The 14,275-nt window shown below is 35.6% G+C and overlaps 1 pseudogene; it reads left to right on the forward strand.

Annotated features, from left to right (window-relative positions):
- The first annotated feature begins 2,414 nt into the window (after positions 1 to 2,414).
- LOC114749548 (ethylene-insensitive protein 2-like) lies at positions 2,415 to 10,935 on the forward strand (annotated as a pseudogene).
- Positions 10,936 to 14,275: the final 3,340 nt, after the last annotated feature.

Genomic DNA, 14,275 nt, shown 5'->3' on the forward strand with positions numbered 1-14,275 from the left:
ATGAAATTTTTAACACATGTAATTACTACAAGACTACTTTAGAAATAAATAAATAAATATGAAAGGTAAAAATATATTTAGAGTCTTATATTTAAGATCAAAGTAAATATCAAATTTTTTTATATTAAGGAGAGCTAGAGGAAGTAACAAAATGTTATAATTAATCATGCTTTTTATAAATAGGCAAGCACGATTTTTTTTATCAATTTATTCGGTGTATACTATTTTTGTACCCAGGAGTTTCATTTATCACCACCATTGACGGCCTCCCTAACAAAAGATCATCAGAATTTAGCCTTGATCTTTATTACTCCTACCGGTCCTTATTATAAGACCCCATTTGACTTTTTATTTGGTCCTAATTATAAGACCCCAATCCATTTATCTCTTATATTTATGCATTTTTTCTAAGATAATCCTTCTAATAATGATAGTTTTAGCCAATATACTTAATTAGCAAGGATATTTTAGGAATGACAACACTTATTTATTATAATAACTAACTTAACTTACTTCCTTAATCTCCTCAAATAAGTCAATTGGGTCTTATAATTAGGACCGAGGAGTATCATGCATCTAATCAAGTTATTTTAATTACTTCTATCGTAAAAACTCAAAATCTTTGAATACATTCATCCTAGTCTTAAATTTTTTGGCCAAAAATCTTAGTCTTAATTAGATCAATGATAAGATGTAGTACAATTTGCTTATACATACCTATCTACGGATATTTGAAATACCCAGAAATATTTTTAAAAAGCATTTTTTCTTCAATCGAGACAAACTTTTTTATATATTTGTTTTATATATTGTAAAATTATTTTTAAAATCATGATTTGGTTTTCACCTAAACATTTCCGTCATGTTTTGTCATGCATCTATCTATTTCATTTTAAATTTGGTAGTAATTATAATTTTGAAAAAAGATTTTTGTTATACTACCTTCGGTTTTAATCGTAAGTCTTTATTTATAAACTACAAACAAAGTTTTATAATTACAACCAAAGAGGTACTCCCTCCGTTTCTTATTATAAGAGACACTTAGTGCTTATGGCATGTTCCTATATATAAGAGACACTTAAAAGTTGTCTCTACTTTTTTGTGTTGATTTCCTATTTTACCCATATTTATTGTCTCCAACTCACACTCTCTCTCCTTTTCACTTCTCTTTCTTTTAATAAATTACCATTGTTCTCTCTAATATTCTCTCTCCTTATTAATGAGGGTATGTTTGGAAAAAGAATTATACTTTTTACATATTAATTGTTCTTAACTAATTTTAACTGTTTTTTTGATCAACGTAATTCGGTTATTCGTCTCTATAATAAGGAACGGAGGGAGTAATATTTAATAAAAAAAAAAGGCTTTATGTATATTTGTAGTAATAACTAATATGACAATTCCGTTATTTATCAGTCCCACAGTATTTCTGCGCTTATGGGAGGGAATAAGAAGCATTTTATTTTTAACTGTTATGGATATTTATTTTAGTTACATGAATTAAATTTGACAACACAAGTTATATTTTTTATCGTTCATGAATCATATAACTTGTTATAAATTTTAAGTTTTATATTGATTCTAAAAATCTCTATTTTTAGTCTTTCACAAAAGAATTATCCTGTTATGCACACACATACATTTTTTGTCAGGTAAAAGAACTGAGTAGCTCCTTAAAGCTACCTAGGATAAAGTTGACAAAAAATGAATTACGCGTAGAAATTCATACGGATTGACTTAACAGAATAAATTACGTAAAATTACATTATCTAATCATTTTTACATTTCTCAAAAGGAAGTGGCCAAATCTCCAACTTATTATTCGTAATATGGTTTTGTCGGTGGGATACTCCTACAAAAATAATATAACTATTTGAATGAAGTATGGGAGAAAGAATAGCTAACGTAGCAGAGACAAGGATGCCATTCGTAACACCCAGCCCAGTCAGCTCTGCAAAGGAAAAAATTCTTACTATAGAAAAAAGGGGGCCAAAAAAAAGAAGAAGAAAAGATCAAACACACACACACACATTATATGCAGCTGACCTGAATATTCTGGGCAACAATACCACGTAAAAGCAATAAGATATCATCAAAACAAAATTGCATGCCATTTCAAATTCAGACAACAAACAAAATTCAGGCAGGAAAAGGCTGGATAAATAATTTATACAGATTTAAAGTTAGTTAAATTGCAGCTGATATGAGTAATTGTTATAAAAAATTTTAAATATAAGAAATAAAGTGAATTTAATAATTGAGAAACAAATTTGAAGAGAGTAGTTTGTTTTTAATTTGACACATATTAATCTTCAATTTTAATTATATATATGTGTATAGTATATTGATTTTCCTTACCCCCTCGCCCCTTCTCTCTCCTCACAGCTCACTATGGTTTCGAAACTCAACGCATAGTATTTTGTGTTTACTTCCTTTCTGCTCCCGGAAAATCGAGCTATCCTCTTCTCTCTCCTTATATAATATTATTATACCGGATTTCATGATTTGTCTCATGATCAAGTGGGTTATTCTGGTTCTCTGAGATCTACTCGCGGCAGTGAAAGAAGACTGCAGGCGAACAGGAAGGCGTCAACATTTCATAACCCTAGCTACTTTATACGGTCTCTATTTGATAAAATCATCTGCAATAGCTTCATCGGCATTCATCAGATCCAAGGTGAAGTTTTCATTTTCTCTCTTTTTCAGTTATTCATGCTTTAAATGTAGGGTTTTGAGTTGCCTCTGCCCTTTCTTTGGGAGCTGCAATTTTTTTCGTGTCTGAAAGTTGTTTTCCTTTGTTTCAGAACTTGATCATCTTTTGCTGGTTTTTATTTTTGTCCTCTCTGTGAAGCCTTGTAAGAATTTGATCATTCTTTTTTACTTTGCTGGGATGCTCTGATATTTGCTTCTGTGGTTATGGGGATTGTTAAAGCTAACGCTCGTTATATAAGAGTTCTGTAAGGATGCCTTATCAGATATTTGGATATAATTTTCCTTTTACTTTTTGGAGTACTTCGTACAACTTGGCTACTTTGTCCTTTTTTAACGTTGAGGTGACAACAGAGTTTCAAACTGCATACAAGTCTCCTCTTCGATTTCCTTTTTTCAGGCCTTTTTTTTTTTTAAAAATCCAATTCTATATGTATTCTCCAATAGGAGGAGTCGTACTTTCATTATCTTTTTTGGTAATAATATAGTTACATTTACCAATCAATTACAGGATTGGCGAAGTCTGAGGAGGCAGCGAATGGATCAATTACGGATCATTGGATCCTTTTGTGGCTAGGTCTTAAAGAAGACTATCATAAATTGGTTTGACTTTCAGTCATGTTTAGGACTTAAGGTCATCAATAAAATTGGTAGCAGGGTTATAATAGAAATATCAAGGCGGTTGATTTGATTCAAAACACTTGATTGGTATCTGATGGTTAATGTGAGATAACGAGCCAGCATACAAGGAGAAGCTATTGTTAAAGTATTGTGACTTGTGATTGCTGTTGACAGGCTCAGCTTTTTTATCAGAAGAGTTCCAACAAGTCAAAGTTGATTATTGAAGCAGTTGACATTTCTATGAATGACTGGTGATGGATGAAGTGTTCACTAGCAATATCAAAAAACCAGTGGATGACAGCAATGCAATTGATATATGACTTAGTAGCGAATGTTGCAACTTCAAAGTGCTATCACAATTTTGTAAACTCCTATTGTTGGAGGTGATGAACAATAAAATGGAGGCACAGACAATGAACGCTAACCAACTGCCTTCATTTTTTCATCGATCCCTTCATGTTGTTGCACCGATGCTTATGATTTCAGTGGGATACATTGACCCTGGAAAGTGGGCTGCTACTGTGGAAGGTGGTGCACGATTTGGGTTCGGTCTGATGGCGTTCATGCTTTTTTTCAATTTTGCTTCTATCTTATGTCAGTACATATCAGCTAGGATTGGGGTAATTACTGGAAAAGATCTTGCAAAGGTATCATATTGTCAATTTACCTTTCCTATTCCAGTGCATATTAGTGGAAAAAATGAACTAAAGTAATTTTATTTTTTATAATATGTGTGGTCAAAGATTGGTAGACACAATGTTAAATGAACTAGATGATTTCATCTATCTGTTTTTTTTTTTTTTTTAAAAGCATGGTATTTGATGTCCGTCCTAACAAGTCAGATTCAAGTATTTTGACTCCAAACAGAGGTAACTCTCCCAAAGGCATCTTTTATATTCACACAGAGACTTCATTCTTAAGTAATTGTAACCTCTTTCACGATGACCAATGTCTGTCAGTTGGATGATTTCATATTTACTAATACATATTTTAATATTTAACGGATTAAGTTGTAAGTTTAAGGAAATTCAGTACAGGCCCTTTTTATGTTGCATTCTGCCCCTTTGGGCATGGTTTTGAAGCCAAAAAAAAAAAAAAAAAACTCTTATTAGTTGTTTCATTCATATTAAAAATGAATTGTAGAGAATAAGGAGATCCTTCCCAGTTGCGTTTGTTTTTAATTTCTCAAATTTTGTTTTTCCGAATTGAGTGCTTCTGGAACATTCCATCTGATGGTTACCTTGAATATGGATTTTTCTTTTCTGTTCTTTTGTTTTTGTTTTTTCTCTCTCTCTCTGTCTCTGTCTCTCTTTTTTGTTTTTTGGACCCGGGAAGGGGGGGGGGACGTGGTGGTAAGCTTAAATTCTGAATTTTATCTATCTCCACCTTGAAATACAATAACAGACATAGACTCAGACCAAATACGTGCCTGCATGAGCAAATCTAGAACATGCATACAATTGGTTGGTGCATAATGCTTATAGACTAATTTTCCATTCTGTGTCAAAGATTTGCGGGGATGAGTATGGCGCACGGACATGCATATTCCTTGGAATTCAAACAGAACTTTCAGTGATTATGCTAGACCTTAATGTGGTAATAATCCCATTCTTTCTAATCATTTGAGATTTGGCTTCTGTAACTTGTTATATTCCTTTTTTTTTTGGTTGGGCTTTGACAATAGTTTTACTTGCTTTGCAAGATCCTGGGCATGGCTCACCTATTAAATCTAATTTTTGGGTGGGACTTGTTCACCTGTGTCTTGTTGGCCGCTGCAAGTGCTGCTTTTCACTTACTTCCTGCCATCCTTCTTGTAAGTCTTATTAATTGTTTATTCATCACTTTTTGATCAACAGAGACTTATTAAATTTCCTTCTGTCTAGGATAATGGGAAGGCAAAAGTCCTCGGCCTCTTTATTGCTGGCTTTGTACTGCTTTTTGTTGCTTTTGGGATAATAATAAATGGACCTGAAATTCCTGTATCCACAAGTGGAGTACTAACAAAGTTGAGTGGGGAGAGTGCATTTGTGCTTATGAGTCTTTTGGGAGCGACTCTTGTACCCCACAACTTTTATCTTTATTCCTCTGTTGTACAGGTACTGATTCTTTCCAATTCTCACAGTTCTTATATACATACGTATTAGAACATCCATATCCATTCTTCCAATCTTGCCATGTTTAAAAAAGTGTGTACATAATATGTGCATCTCGTGTATTGGGCAGTGCTGATCATTCTGTACTTATGATATCGTCTTTTTCCTCGAACAAGCTAAAGGCTGTACTTTTTCAGCCCCCCATTAATCATCTTACTTTCTAGACTTTGGCCAAGATCACTTTATTCTGAGTAGTTACTGATTGATGATTTAGTCGTGCGACTATTGCATCATCAAATTTGGAGTAACTTATTTTGCACAGGGAGTTAAATATATACAAACGTGCGGTCTGAATCAATGGAAGTCACAGTCTTGGTAACAACGCAATTTGTTTGGAGGCAGTGTACCATTCATTATCAGGGTCATGATTTGGCTTTTTTGACCCTAGAAGTGCCATGATCTAGTCCTAGACAGGGTAGCTGAGTGCTATCAGCAGGCATAGGAACGGTGAAAAAACTCTGTGATGCAGCTACGCTATTAAATGCTTAAACTAAAATATATTCTTCACTTGGAGTCTTTACATTTACTGGGAGTGTTCAGTCTGAATTTTATTCTACAATATTCTTCGAAATACGATTATTGGTTCTTATTGCTATGATGTTCATACTCTAGTATCATAGACAACACACAGACAGGGGGGGGGGGGGAAGTAGAAGAAGAAGGCAAGACAAGGAATAGTTTTTATTGGTAACTGAGGTGTGTTGGTCTAATTTTTCAGCATGTAAACATGATTAGAAAAGCTTCTTTGAACGTGAAGTTTTGTGGTGTTTTTGAGTTTGGTTTAAATGAATGGTTTTATCTCAGAAGAAGCAATAGTGAATGATTATCATATTGCATTCTTGTATGTGCAATTAGTATGTAGAGGACAGGTTGATGAAGCATACCTTCCTTCATCTGATTTACTGTCCCCTCTCTTGGCATGTTTTGCTCGTCTCCATTGAACCATATACTCATGCCTGCTGTTATTCATACTATTATTTCTTGCATACCCAGTGTAGTTACCTTTTAAGCATGTTTCTGATTCAGCTTGAATGTTCTATGCCTTTAAAATGAATGCTTGATGAAAAATATCAATGTTCTAACAATAAGTAGTTTGGTTCATTCCAGAAAACCTGTTATATTTTGAGATCTTTGCTTTCATTCATTTTAAGATGTTAATAGTCTTGTTTCCATCTGACATTAGAGTTTTCATATGAGAAAGTATCATTGATGTGGCTTCATTTCTACATCCGTGGTTATTGCAATTAGGACGTTACACTCAAATTTTAGACTTTTCACCTAAAAAAGGGATGAAATTGTAGTTTACGGGTTGCAAAACAACAGTTCTGTGGGATTATCTGCAGCTATAATAAAAATGGGATGTATTTTGGACGCGGTTTCTACTTTTCTAGCCGCACCTGTCTGTTTCTCAAATACATACATGCATGCGTGCATACATAAATTTAAGAAGCCATATTATTCATTAGTCATAAATAGTGTGGCTTATTTTTCAAACTACGCACAACGCATGGAACTCATGCTAATTGTATATAACTATATATTACATGCATTGTAAGATTTTGAAATAGTTTTCAGCATGGCCTTGACAGACCTTTTTTACTTAATATCAAGTTAACGGTTAATTTTATGAAGGCATCCCCTTTAACTGAAGCGCATCCTGAATAAGTAAATTTTCTGGCATTGACTGCTACTTCATATTGATGCAGTTGTTGATCTTGGTTATAGGCCTGTCAATCTGAAACTTCATCCACCTTTTTTGTGCAGTGGCATCAGGGATCAGTAAATTTTTCTAAGGACGCTACGTGTCATAACCATTTTTTAGCAATCTTTTGTGCCTTCAGTGGCATTTACTTGATATACAATATGATGATGGGCGCTGCAGCAAATGAGTTCCATGGTACTGGTCTTGTTTTGCTTACTCTTCAGGACGCACTATCACCAATGGAACAGGTCTAATTTCCCTCCTTGCTTAATTTACGTTAGAATTTTTGGTTACACTATCACATTTGCCTTTTACTTGCTAAACGGATCTGAGACTCTCATTGCAGGTGTTGCAGAGTCCAATGGCACTACCTGCCTTTCTTCTCTTTTTGTTTATTTCAAATCAGGCCACAGCATTGGCATGGAGTTTAGGGGGAGAAGTAGTTGTACATAGTTTTTTGAAACTGGACATTCCAGGCTGGCTTCATTATGCTACAATCAGGGTGATTGCTGTTCTTCCTGCCCTTTATTGTGTTTGGAGTGCAGGTTCTGAAGGGATGTATCAACTGCTTGTATTCACTCAGGTTGTGGCAGCTTTGCAACTTCCATCTTCTGTGATCCCGCTTTTCCGAATCAGTACATCTAAATCGATAATGGGTGTACACAAGATCTCTCAATTCGTGGAATTTTTGGCATTGATAGTATTTATTGGGATACTTGGGTTAAATATTATCTTTGTGGTAGAAATGATATTTGGCAGTAGCAATTGGGTGGATTATTTGAGATGGAATGTGGGTAGTGGCATGTCAGTTCTTATTTTCACAGCTTGTGTATTATTTGGCTTCATGCTTTGGCTAGCTATCACACCTCTAAAATCTACAAGTGCCCATTTAGATGCTCAAGCTTGGAACTCTGATGAGGCAGAGGCCACAAAAGTTTCACCAATCGAGAGTCAGGAGTCAGACTTGACTGAAACTAGATGTCATAGGGATGCATCTCTTAATGTGGAGGAACCATCTTCAACTCTAGCAAGAGATTCAGGGACTTCAGGGCTTCCTGTGACTACTGAAGAAGAGAGTCATTCCATTACACAGTTGCCTAGCCCCCCTGGTTATCTTGCTAAGGAATCTGTTTCCCCTCCAAATTCAGAAGCATTATCAACTGTTACAAATGAGATTTCTGATGCCGGATTGGCGACCATCAAAACTGAAGAACTGGAAGCAATTGCCCAAGTCAAGAAGACAGCAGAAGTTGAGGCAGATACGAATGCTGAGAGGGATGATGATGATGGAGACTCTTGGGAAGCTGAAGAATCATCCAAAGTGGCTACCGCAGGAGCTCCATCGTCAACATCTGATGGCCCTGGATCATTCAGGACTCTTAGTTGGAAAAGTGATGAAGGGGGGAATAGCATTGGAAGTCTATCAAGATTAGCAGGCTTAGGACGGGCTGCAAGGCGTCAACTAGCTACTATTCTCAATGATTTTTGGGGAGAACTGTATGATTACCATGGACAACCAACCCAGGATGCAAAGGCTAAAAAATTGGATGTCTTGTCTGGTGTAGATTTGAGATTCTCCGGCTCCTTGCCGAAAGTGAATGCATCTGGAAATGACTATCCTGAGTATGTAGCGTCTGTAGGAAGTAGAGCATCAGATACTTTGATGAACTCTGGTCTTTATGACTCTCCCAAGTTTCCCAGGATACAAAGTTCTTTTGAATCTTCATATGGCCCTCAGAGGGGTTCCTCATCTTTCGGGCAAACCCCACTGGGTTATTAGATGCGTGTGTGCAGAACTCCAGCCGCAAGGTTCTTGACTCTGGGGAGAGGCGCTATTCCAGTGTGCGCAGTCTCCCTTCATCTGAGGTTTGGGATGGTCAGCCTGCAACAGTTCATGGTTATCAAATTGCATCCTACCTTAGTCGAGTTGGAAGAGACAGAATTCCAGATAATTTAAATGGTCAAGGCAAATTGTCGTCTTTAAAATCTCCTTTAACAGGCACTAATGCAAGCTACAGGGATCCATATACATTTGCTTCGGGCCAAAAACTGCAAAATGGTGTCGGTGCAGCTCGACCCCCAGGATTTGAAAATGTCAGAATATCTAGAAACTCCACGTTGCCATCTGAGACATCTTGCTATGATTTTTGCTTTCCTGGAGCTGCGGATAGTGTAGGCAGTTCAGTCAATACGAAGAAATACCACAGCTTGCCAGATATTTCAGGTTATGCTATACCCTGCAGGGGTGTTTATGCATCTGATAAGAATGCCGCATTTGAGGGTTCTGTATATGGGTCTACTAGAACTGGTTATGAACCACTGTATTCAAATTCGGGATCCAGAAGAGGTGCCCCTTTGGCCTTTGATGATGTTTCCCCATCAAAAGACTACAGAGATGCCCTCTCATCACAATTGGGTTCTGATTCTGATACTGGATCTCTCTGGTCAAAACAGCCTTTCGAGCAGTTTGGTGTAGCAGGTAAGATCCATAATATGGGAATGGAGGGTGTTGGAACTCGGCCTAGTTCCATATCGCAAGAGACAGCTTCAGTTGTTGATATGGAGGTGAAACTTCAGTCTTTTAGACGATGCATTCTTGGTCTTCTAAAATTGGAAGGGTCTGATTGGTTGTTTAGACAGAATGGCGGGGTTGATGAGGACCTAATAGATCGTGTAGCTGCAAGGGAGAAATTCCTCTATGAAGTTGAGACTAGGGAGACAAACTCCTTTAATTTTTCAGTGACATCAGTTCCTCACTGTGGGGAGGGCTGTATATGGAGACCTGACCTGATAATAAGCTTTGGGGTGTGGTGTATTCACCGTATCCTTGAGCTTTTACTTATGGAGAGCCGCCCTGAGCTGTGGGGGAAATACACCTTTGTACTCAACCGCCTCCAGGTAAATGCCTGACGAATTTGCCATATTTTTCATTTGGAGTCAGTTAAGTTTTAGTCTGTGGTTTGTGGATTCTTGCTGTATGAGTGTTGACTAAATACATAATAATTGGAATATTTGTTACATGCCATAATCTGCTGACATAGCTGGTTTTTCTCATTTCATCCTTGGTGTCTGTATTCCCTGGGCCTTCTCATTGATTTTACTTTTATTTGCAGGGGGTAATTGATCCTGCTTTTTCAAAGCCTCGTAGTGTGATGCCCCCGTGCTTTTGTCTACAAATTCCGGCAGCACACCAGCAAAAGTCGAGCCCTACTTTCTCAAATGGAGTGTTGCCCCCTCCCCCTGCCGCAAAAGCCGGCAGGGGGAAATTCACCACTGCATCAATGATCCTTGAACTCATAAAGGATGTGGAAATTGCAATCTCTGGTCGTAAAGGACGAACAGGAACCACCGCGGGTGATGTAGCTTTCCCTAGAGGAAAGGAAAATGTGGCCTCTGTTCTCAAACGCTACAAGCGCAGGTTATCCAGGCAGCCATGTGGCAGTGTCGAAGGCAGTGGTTCACGCAGGAATCTCTCTTCAGCGCCCTATAATAACTCGTAGTATGTTGCCCGTGCTGCTTTGTCTCCCTCAACCATATTCCTTGCTGCAGATTTAATTTCCTTGTATGTTTTATGCATCGAATAACAATTGCTTACGTAATTGCAGCAAATGAAAAGGGGAAAATGGTTAGTTGTAAACTGACTGCTTCAGTTTTGTTGCTTATCTTCTTTGCTTTCCTCTGTCCAGTGCCTGCGAGCGTGTTATAAAAAATGAACTAAAGTATTGGGTCCGCTAGCGGACAATGAATAAACTAACACCAGGCACCCTATCATGCATTTCACGGCTGTGTGCGTAGTGACGTAGCCGATGATAACTTATCTTTCTCCTTCGGCTCCATATGAAGTGTCTAAACTACTGTCCGTAATCATGGTTCATAATGTAGCCGTTTGGCTCAGCTTCAAGTAGCAAGACATGTTGAGTTTCCATGAGGTCTTAAATTAATTTCTCTCTCTCCAATGATAAGGGGAGTTGTTATCTTGAATGTTTATTTTTGTCGTAAATACAAAACGTTGATTTCTTTTTTTCTCACATTTTTATTATCTCTTCTCAAACTGCCTTTGTAATTAAATTGTTGTGATGTGCTACCTCCGGTCTTAATTATAAAACTTTATTTATAGTCTATAAATAAGGTTTTATAATTAGAAGCGGAAGTAGTATATATTAAGTTGATGACATCACAACTACTGCGGATGATATTGTGAAAAGTGCATAATTTTTATAATTTACTTAAATTTTTTAATGTGTAAATTAACTAACTATACTTGGGACAAAAAGGAATGGTATGTTACATACAATCAACTGCTCTTACAATTTACTCCCTTCCGTCCTATTTTTTTTAAATAAAATTTAGTAGCCAAAAAAGTTCGGTTACTTAATTAAAAAATTTATGATTGGTTAGAAATCCTAAGTAAAAAATATCTTAAACAAAATATATTACTACATCTGGTTTTTAATATAAGATTCAAATAACTAATTTAAGAACATTAATAAAGTTATTAGATTATTTTAAAATATTTATATTTATCTTTTTTTAAGTTAATTTAGCTCATATAAATTGATATATAATCTAATGATGTACATAACTATTTTAAAGAAATAATGTAACATATGTCATAATTAAGTAATTTAGTACTCATCTGTCTCTATTTATAAGTCATTTCCAATATGTTTCACATATACTAAGAAAAATATTAAATTTTATTAACTTTCATTTAAAATTTAACTTTTCAAATTTATCTCTATGTAATATACATTATACCTCATATAAAAAAAATCAGTACAATAATAAATCAAGAGTAAAATTGTACATTCATAAAAAAAAAATTTCTTTGTGCCTTATAAATAGGACAAAAAAATGTCTTCTCTTTTTATCTTATAAATAGGACCAGAAAAATAACTCTTTTATTTATTTTTTTAAACTAGTGTACTGAGTATTACATTAAACATTAGTATATTGTATTATGAGGCATAAAGAAATTTTTTTATAATAAACACGAGAAAATGTCTCTAAACCAATGGGCGAATGTGAAGGCGGCAACGCTTATTGAAATCCAACCAGTCAAGTCCAACAACTAGTGACCCACTGACACTTGCCTTCGTCCGGCGCATTAAAATTAAAGTGGTGATGGGTGATAACTGATGATCCATATCACCTAGTAAGAGGGGAGTGGTAGATCCACAGGAAGGCCACATTATTAAGCACGTGCTATTGGTAAACCAGGATGACTCTGATCTGGTTTACGATGTACTACGTATAATTAATTAATTATTAATATTAATGGGGACGTGTCGTCGTATAGTGAGTGCAATAATTAATTATTCTCTCTCTCTCTCTCTCTCTCGTTTTCTGGGTAAACACGGACGTATAACTAACCCGACCCGACCACGTGATTGGGCAATTGCCAAGCCCAGCTTCTGGTCATGGTGCAGTAGTTGGAATGCTCCTTTTACCTAAGCTTGCCACCCACTTCACTTCTTTCAAATATTCAATCCAACCCCCAAAATCTCCTCACCACGCTTCACCAATTCTTTGCTTATATTCAATTTTAACCCATGCTTCTCCTCAACATTTGTTCATCCACTTTATTCATTCTTGCATTTGATGGAAAGAAACCCCAAAAAAAAAAACTGAGTTTATTCACTCCGGTTAAATTTAATTAAAAATTTCGTTGTTATTGATTTAATAAAAAAGACTAGACGATTCTTTTGGGGATATATCACTTGATTTATTTTTTTAAAATATAAAGGAGCAAGCTGAACTAGTTGAAAGTCCATAAGATTGAATCCACGCCTTCCACGAGTAGGGAGGATTTGGACAAATATAGAGTGGACAAATGTAGGGCTGTCATCAGTTATTAGGATAAGGTTTATGAGTAGCCGTAGAGGTTGAAAGGGTGGAGCTGAGACAGCTAAAGGGGCGCTTTGAGGAATTAAGAAGAAAGAGAAAAGGTCCAAAAAAGGCAAGCAGCGCCTTACGAGTATTTATTTTTTGTTTCCAAAATACTTTTTCGTGGATAATAATATTGTAAAAATTATATTTTAATGTAATCTCTCTTGATCAAATATTCTCTTTTTTTTTATAATTCTCTTTATTATAATAATTTTTATTCTCTTTTTTATACTCTCCTCACATAAATAAAAATATTTTGAAAAAAAACTTTCAATTTTTTCATATTTATTGTTCTTAACTAATTTTAATTAACTTTCTAATCTACTTAATTTAGTTTAAAGATATTTGAGTTAGCAGACAAGACTTAAACAATGTATGCGGGGTTAAGGTACAAACATCATTTCCCATTTCCAAAATTTTGTTGACCTTTAATTTATTTTTTTAAAAAATTATATTTATGTACACACCATCTCATCCAACAAACACAACATGCCAATTCAGCTCCAGCAGGTAGAATATTTCAATTAGTGTATTGTCCCCAAAGAAAAAGAAAAAGGAAAAAAAAAAAAAACTCGTTCGCATGGCGTGAGACTGCATAGATGGAAGCAGAGTCGCAAACTGTAACGGCAAGAAGGAAAGGTAAAATTAAGAAATGGAGGATGTTTATCACCCGATTTAATGAAAATTATAAATAAAATGTGAGGCTTTGAGAATAAATTATAGATTTAGGATTGCCGCATTCTTGCTCGGTGGTAGGTAAGATACAGGCTCGTCGGACGTCTCTTTCGTTCCTTTTTATTTTGGGAGAATTACAATGAGGTCTCAAGTAATTAAAAAACAAGTCTCAGAGGTTGTCATTCTCACTGTAAAACTTGTTATTTCAGGCTGCTCAGGTTGTTACTTGAGACTTTGTAGTGATTATTTCTTTTGTGTGGGATTTGAATGTAATTCTCCCTTTTATTTTTCCTTTCCGCTTCGTGACCCCCCCCCTCTTTTCTTAGGAATATGAGTGGCCAAGCGCCAATGAGGGAAAGCCGGACACAGTCACCATTTTTTCACAAAAAAAAAGAAGAAGAGGAAAATATTAATTATACTCTTTTTGCCCAAGATCATTTTCTAATTATTATGCTGAAATAATGGATTAAGTTAAAAGTTTAGAATTAGTATCAAATTATTTTATTTTAACCATATATAAAAATAT

This window comes from Neltuma alba, unplaced genomic scaffold (genome assembly GCF_004799145.2).
Source record: "Neltuma alba isolate B1F8T4 unplaced genomic scaffold, ASM479914v2 tig00006092_pilon, whole genome shotgun sequence".
Taxonomy (NCBI): Eukaryota; Viridiplantae; Streptophyta; class Magnoliopsida; order Fabales; family Fabaceae; genus Neltuma; species Neltuma alba.